General features: G+C 44.6%; 1 protein-coding gene across 1 annotated transcript in view; it reads left to right on the top strand.

Moving 5' to 3' along the window:
- The first annotated feature begins 751 nt into the window (after window positions 1-751).
- AMIGO2 (adhesion molecule with Ig like domain 2) overlaps window positions 752-8,043 on the top strand; it is a 28,940-nt gene continuing 21,648 nt past the window's right edge. Inside the window, exon 1 of the mRNA XM_083573668.1 lies at window positions 752-1,300. The gene's annotated coding sequence lies outside the window, so the exon portion shown is untranslated. The remainder of the gene's footprint in view (window positions 1,301-8,043) is intronic.

Here is an 8,043-nt window from a genome sequence, read left to right as displayed (position 1 = left end):
GGTAGCTGCCTTTTAATGGATCTTTTCAATAGGTTCCCTGAAACTTCACATTATTACAAAAGCAGAAGTTGTTGTTTTGCACCTTCTCCGTTTGGTGCCTTATGAGGGGGAACCCTCTGCACTGCCCTAAATCCGCCACTGATAATCACCCTCTTGGTGTACATAGAATTGTATGAACTAATGTTTAATGTGGTCAGAGACCATTCATAGGCATAAGGGATCACAAGACATGGTGAACACACACTGTTTGAATGGCAATGGCCATCACCTTGGGGGGGCCCTCTCAAATATTTTAGGGGGGCGAAGAGACCTCAGCCCCTAGGAGTTGACTCCTATAACACCTTCCCTGCTCCCCCAAGAGAAGCAAAGCTCAGAGAAGGTCGCTGGTGACCCGTCGTCCCCTCCTCGTTCATCTGCTGGCGAGGGCAAAGGAAGAGAAATTGTTGTGTTCTTCTTATTTGACGGTCTAGCTAGCTGGCTGCATCTCATGCATCAGATGTCAAGGAACTAAACAACTATCTGACTTTTAGAAGACATCTGAAGGCAGCCCTGTTTAGGGAAGTTTTAATTTTTTGATGTTTTATCGTGTTTTTAATATTCTGTTGGGAGCCACCCAGGGTGGCTGGGCAGGCGTGGCCGGATGGGCTGGGTATAAGTAATTCATCATCATCATCATGCAATATTTCCCCACCCGCTGCTCAGTTTCCTCCCGGGTCTTTTCCAACCCAAACCTCCCTTGGGAGACCTCTCCACGTGTGGAAAGCTCCACACCCTCCACCACCGACGGCGCGGCGCCGCCCCATCCATCTCCAGCGGGGGCGGACCATTCTGCGCCTGGAGTTCGCCCCTGGCATTGCGCTGCCGCTAAGGATTCGCCCCTTGGCAAGCCAACTCGGGAGCGAGAATCGAAACGCTCCCGCCGCTGCGAGCTCTACAGAGCGCGCTCTGTAGCCGGGGCCGTCCGAACTGGTTCGAGCCCGGCTGACTCGGCCAATCGCGAGGCTCCCGGCTCCGGGGAGCCAATCCGCTTCGGAGAGGGGGGCGGAGGCGACGAAGCGGGTGCGCAGGGGATGCCTTGTGCGCGCTTAGAGCGCTCGCTTGCTTGCCTGGCGCCGCCGCCGCTCGCCCTCCCGCCAGCTCGCTCCCTTCCGCCGATCTCGAAAACTTCCAGCGCACTCCGGGCAAAGGAGCATGCACGGCGGGCGGAGGCGCAGCGTGAAAGCCCAGGCCCCTGGTCCCACGCCGGATCTCCGCAGCTCTTTGCCATGAAGCACTGGCTCCCGCACCTTCAGGATCAGAGGTAAGCTTGGCCGAAGTGCTGGTCCTTTGGTCCTTTCGTGCTGCGCTTTCGTCGCCCAGACGTAACGCTGCGCAGGGTGCTTTGACCCGGGAGGGCAGGGAGTTTTCGGAGTCTCCTTTACCCTTTAAATACACGCGCGCGCCCTAAGGATTATGCACGCGATCCTTCACACGATTACTCGGAAGCAATCCGCCCTATGTTCCAGAGGGATTGACGTCGAAGAGTTGGGCATCGAGGTGTAAATCTTACGCGGGGAGATCCGTCGCGCTAGGGGAGGCTTCCTAACGTGCGAAATTATGAATGGAATCGGATTCCGAGGGGAGTGGAATGAAATGCCTGGGGAGCGACAGAGAAGCGACGTGCCGGCAAACTCTGGAGATACATATATATTTGGTGGGGTGGCGATTATTCTGAGATTTATTCAGCGTCCCCCAGACATGACAACGTCCCAGAAAATAATGGCCATGCGTTAGAACGTCGAGGCGCCACAACAGCTTTGCTGTTGAAACTTTGATGTTCAATTGTGGCGACAAGGAAAGCCTCTGGCACCAGATTTCTAAAAATGAAGTTAGGGTGGGGGGTAGAAAGAGTAGGATGCGGGGTTGAAAAGGAAAGGGCAAAATGCTGAGAAGAAGAAGCGGAGGTGCATACCAGTTCAAGGGGAGTTGATACGGCGGCAAACGGCAGATCCCTACTTGCCCCAAGAAGAATGATGGGGGGAGCCGGGCTACATTTCCGTGGGCCTTTAAGAGCAGCACATTTTCAGGCGCCAAGACAGAAAGCAGAAAAGGGAAACGAATTGCAGGTGGAGGCAAATCTCAGTAGGGAGCTGCAAACCTGGCTAGGTAGCGGTAATTGGGAAGAGATGCATTCCCTACAGCGATATGTTGGGAGAAGGTGGGATGTCGAAATTGCATGGAGGTGGGTTAATAATCAGACTCGGTAAAGAAGGAGGTGAGTCAGATGCTGGCTGGGACAGGTGGGATTAAGTTTAGGTAACAGTGAGCAGTATGAAGGTTGTAACGGAATGATACTGTAGGCCCCAGGCAAAATGGAAGAAGGGGAAATGTGCAAGAAAGTAATGATTACAAGTGCCAAAAACGAACCTTTGTTATATATAAAGTCCCTTTTTATTTATGTAAACAGGAGTACATTATAAGCAGAAAAACTGGGGGATATATATGCTGGTATAAAACTGGTGGGGTTGTAATTATGAGTGTTTACATGTGTCCCTCTCCCTTATCATTCACATAAAAGTAATTAGGAGAGATGCCAATAACATAGATGCAAACTTCTGCAAAGTCTCTTGTGTACAATCAAAGGGTATCTGAATTTTGTTTCCTTTGATTTGAGCATAGCCACAGAAAGCAAGGGAGTGGCTAATGTAAGTCCATTGAATTCAGTAGGTCTTCTGAGGTCTACTTCTGAGTATGCCTTGGATACAACCTTTCATTTCTTTTTATTTGTGAGATGATACAAAGTAATGGCTTCGAAGTAAAATATGGCTGCAAGCTTTTTTGGAATTTGCTTGGTAGATTTATCAGTTAACTCCACAGTCCCAAGTAGACACCTTTCCTTAGAAGTAGGTCCCAATGATTGCCCATGGACCATCCTTTCAAGTAAGCATGATCAAACTGCAGCTTATAGTTTAAAAATTAAAATTATAGTTTAAAGATTAAAATTCGTCCCTCAGCTGATTGGCAAGGGCTGATATGGAAGAGCAAATGACTGGGCAGGTTGTACAGATGGACCCTCTCCTTCCTTGTGCCAAGGTTAAGGGAGAATAATCAGATAACTTTCTTCCCATTTTTATCCAAAGCTATCAGACATTTTGTGCCTTGGAATGAAACCATTGTGGCTTTTCTTCTAGCAATAAGAACAACAAGCAATTGAGTCAGTTGAAATCAATGTCACTATCTTTGCTTAGACCTAGATCAACTGGAATCCTGGAGGGAACATTTTGTACCCTGGTTCAAGTATAATGGGAAATAGCTTATGAAAGACAATATTCCATTTTCTTTTCTTTTATCCAGTTGTTTGAGTAACTTATATGCAGGGGAGCAAGTAGAAGAAACTTTCCTCATAAAGGCTCTGTATTTAAATGCAGTTGATTAATTGATTAAGATCCATGTGATTAATCAACTTGTAATTGCTTGACAAACACTGCATTAAATAGATATTAAGATTCCTATGCGGGAATCAAAACATAGTTCAGATTCTTGTGGTTTAGCATGATTTTTATGTGTGACTGGATATCAGCCACTTGGGTTTATTTTTTCATCAGGCTGGGATGATCAAATCAGTCACTATATCAAATGCAGTGGGTTGACACAATTTGAAAACTAGGGAGGTTATTCCCCCACCCCAACGTAACATGCTGAACCATGCTTGCTATCCTATATTATTATCATAACTGAATATACAAAGCTCCATTAGAACCTTAATATTTGTCCTGATCAGCACGGAGACATATGCATATAAAATCTCTTCAGGAACAGCAAACCATTCTTTTTGCTAAATACTTCAAATCAAGCAAAATACTAAGTTCAAAATAATGCACAATAAACAAATACATTCTCACAGAGTCAATGTTTGCGTGTAATTTCAAATAATGTATTCCTTAGCAAAGCATGATTAAGAGATTCTGTAGGCATAGGATGGGAGAACAGAGAACAAGAAACCTCGTAATCCAACCAGTTAAGCAGTTTAAGGGAGAGAGATTTCAGCAAGTGCTTAATACTCCTGTGGAAATCAATGAATTAATATCAAACTTTGGCTGGGTAATTCTCCAGCTTGATAATGTATCCCAAAGATTTGCTTATCGTTGTTGCTGGCATCTGGTTAAATTCTAAATTGGTTACATTGTTTTTTGGAAGATGTCCCAAAGAGGAAATAGCATTTCTGGTGAGGCCTGTATAGGGTGCATAATTATTCTTCTCTTTCCTTTTTTAAAAAACAACATTAGACATAATTAAAAGAGCAGGATGGTTTCCTTTTGTTAAAAGCATTGGATCCATAGTTTCTTTAACTTTTCTCTTACTTCCCACGGATTTGTAAAATCATGTCCATTGGTAGGGAAGTCTCCAAACCATCAATACCTTCTGGTAGTTTAATTCATTTGCCTTTCTGCTTTTTATCACAAAATACTTGTGCTGTCTAAAATGCCCTTTTTATTCATATCTGCCTTTATTTTTGTGTTTATTTAATAAACATATCGGTCACTTTTCAGCAAAAGCAGCTCTCTCAAAGTGACTTACCAAGAAGAAAATATGTAATTATTACTCATATCCATTAACATTACTACAAAGTTGGACTCAGTTCAAAACCAGGAGCCTGAGTTGGAATGCCTGGCTGTTAAAGAATCAGATGGAAATCTTTCTATTTTATTTTTCTACAAGGACTTGCAAAGGCACAGAGAATATTTTCGTAAGAAATCCATCACTGTTTTTGCTTTAGTATTCTTAAAATTATATGAAACTTTTCTGGCTGACTGCCTAAGGCAGCTATGGGTAGTCAACACGGTGCCTTCTAGATGTTTGACTCTAGATCAGCGGTTCTCAACCTGTGGGTCCCCAAATGTTGTTGGACTGCAACTCCCATCATCCCTGAGCTCTGGCCTTGCTAGCTAGGGGTGATGGGAGTTGTAGTTCCACAACATCTGGGGACCCACAGGTTGAGAAAGGCTGCTCTAGATGGTCCCATCAGCTCTAGCCAGCATAGCCAATGGACAGGGAGCATGGGAGTTGTAGTGCATCTGAAGGGTGTGGCACCAGCTATCCTTTCCTTAAGCTGTTGGAAGCCTCTCTTTTGAACTTCATTTATCTTGGTGGTGGAGAAGCTGTAGTGCTGATCAGTCATCCCTGATCAGTGGCCATGGTGGCTGATGAGAGTTCAATGACATCTGGAGGGCCATAGCTTCTCCATCCACGATCTAACCATATGCTTCTCTTTTAAAGTTCAGCTGCAGAAATAGCTTAGCAACAATTTCAAGTGAAAGTTAAATAGAATAGCTTTATCATAGCTGTCCTGTCCTACATTTCTGATGTATTCTTTCTTTTTTTTGGGGGGGGGGGAGAGAAGCCCTGGGTATTTGAAGCAGAACATAAGTGACAGAAAGAATTCCAGTACAATTCCTGCTATTGAACGGCTGCTTTTCTAAATGACTATGTTGTCTTCAGCCACAAGTGGCTCTCCATATGTAGACACCAGGGGGACTACCAGTGATGGCAGACTTGGGCAGCTGGCTCGAAGCATGCAGGGTGTTTCTTGAGGACACAGCCAACCAAACAACAGCCAGCAACTGTTACAGCAATTTCTCATGAATCGTTGCCACCCGTATTTCTCTTGTCTCAAGATGTGTGGCCTCAGAGATGTTTTGTACATCCCATGTTGAGTAGATCCCAAATGAGGCCTGCAAGTCAACTGTACCTCTGTGTGGGTTGCCTCCCCCACCCCCTAGTTATACCCAGGGCTTTTTTCCAGCCAAAACTCACCAGAACTCATTTTTGGCACCTCTCAGGTGGGCACCATTGCCATTAGAAGACGTTGGAGCTTTGTGCTGGACTTTGGAGCTTTGCACAATGAAGAAAGCGAGTCGATTCCACAGTACCCATGTCTCCAACCCCCTCACTCTTGGGGCTCTTACTAGAGCTTACCGGGGAGCAGGGGAGTCGCTAAGGGTACCCGCCAGAACACCAGGTCCTCAGAATGCTCAGTTTGAGGTTTTTAGTGGGGTTCTGCGATGCTCTCGTGGTCACCCCAATCTTCAAAGCACGAGGGCTCTTTCAACCGAAAGAGCTCCTGTCCGCCATTAATCGGGCGACCAACCGGAAGTCCATGGCTGTTATTTTCCAAGGTACATGACATAGAGCAATGTAACTGGTACAGCAGTACCACACAGAAGTGGTGATGGAGGGACACTACTCTGGCCACATTCATACCATACGACCTTTTCAATACATGAATCTAGACTCAGGGGTTCTAGACTCGGGCATTGAAGGAATAGGGTGGCCATAAAACCATTTGGGAACTTGTCTACTTGTCCTCTCCCTCTTTAAGATGAATAATTACAATGATGTAGGCTGGTGTTCCTCAGCCTGGCACCCTCCAGATATTTTGGACTATCTATGTGCCTGTTTGTTATGATCAGTAGGTAAGGTTCTCTTTGTGTTCCCTGCTCTGAATGATGTGAGCAGTGTAGCGACCCATGAAAGAGTCATTTTGGTGGGGTTCCTTTCTGGTGGTCTCCCCACTGAAGTGCATCTTGCCTCCACAACATATTTGCTGTGACAGGTGAGGATGTCTCTCTCCTGCCAGCCTTCTAGAGGTGAGGTCTTCTAAAGATCTTCACCCTCCATTTTAAGTATGATGCTGCTATTATAATAGTTATGAATGAGTTGTATCCAACTTATTTTGACTCAGAGTAGATCCATTTGAATTAATGGACCCAAGTGAGTAATGTCAATTGATTTCAATGAGTCTACTCTGAGTATGTCTAACACCAGAGACAACCCTAAGCATTTTATTTGAAGTTGGCTTTAATAATTGTATTCTATATTATATTTTGTTGTTTGTGACTATTGTGGGGAATGGGTGATATATATATATATAAAAGACCTTAATAAATAAACTCCACATTGACCAAGCTGACTGGGGCAGATGGGTGCTGGAATCTGCAGAGCACCAGACTGGAGAAGGCTGGGGTGCAGTACATGGGCTGACTTTTAACATTATGGGATTTCAATGCCGTCACAATTTGGAGGTTTGTCAGCATTGTGGATTTAGTTGCAGCTGCTGTGACTCAAGAAAGTAGGATTGCAGAATAAATCCCCCAAAAGAAATCTTCTAATCAACCCAGCAATATTGAGATTATTGTCTGAAGGAGGAAAAGTAAGCCTGGGGAAATGGAACCCATGTAAGAACTCTGGGCTTTCTCCAGAATATGAGTTTTTCTCTGAAAATGTCATTACAGTACTAACAGGCTTTAAATAGTGCCAAAAACTGGAAAGCCCCTTCCTAAAGTATTGTTTCCATCTGTGAAGAGGATTTTGGAATAGGAATGGCCACACAGCTTGAAAAGGATGAATGGAGGATAATCTCTATTTTTCTGTGTGTCCAATAGAGACAGAAACCTTATACAGAGCGCAGAAGCTGCAGCATTCAGCTCTTTGTGTTTTGAAACACAAAACCTGCATTTCACAGTCTCTGTATGTAGATAAACCATACAGGGGGCTTTCTCCTGAGATTCTCTCCTCAACAGTCATTAGCAGAGTTGTTTATGATTGGCTGTGAAGGATCAGTCTGTGTTTTTGGTTTTGTTCTTATAACTCAGAGGATAATGCAACATAGGAACTAGAGTAAAACTGTAGCAGTACTCTTGGTTCAAGAGTAGAGGTGTTTTTTGTGTTTTTTAAAAGAATGCCTTATATAATAAACCTGTGAAGTAGTCTGTGCCCTAGATAGGTGTTTTTCACATTTGAAATCCAGAATTTGTTTTTCAGAGCTTGATTTGTAAGAATCAACCCAAAGCTTGATTCCTAAGAATCCAGGGGCTGCTTGAAAGTTTAGCAAGACAAACTGGTCCCAGGTTGACCCAGCAGCAAATCAGCAACCAGTGCAAATCTCCGAGCACAGGTGTTGTACGTTGACAAGACCTCATTCCTGTCAGCAATTGTTCTGCAGCATTCTTCACTAACTGTAGCTTCTGGATCAAGCATGAGGGAAGACCCACATGGAGCGCATTG

This window comes from Podarcis filfolensis, assembly GCF_964270895.1.
Source record: "Podarcis filfolensis genome assembly, chromosome: 10".
NCBI classification, from domain to species: domain Eukaryota; kingdom Metazoa; phylum Chordata; class Lepidosauria; order Squamata; family Lacertidae; genus Podarcis; species Podarcis filfolensis.
This window is presented reverse-complemented; position numbering and strand designations above follow the sequence as displayed.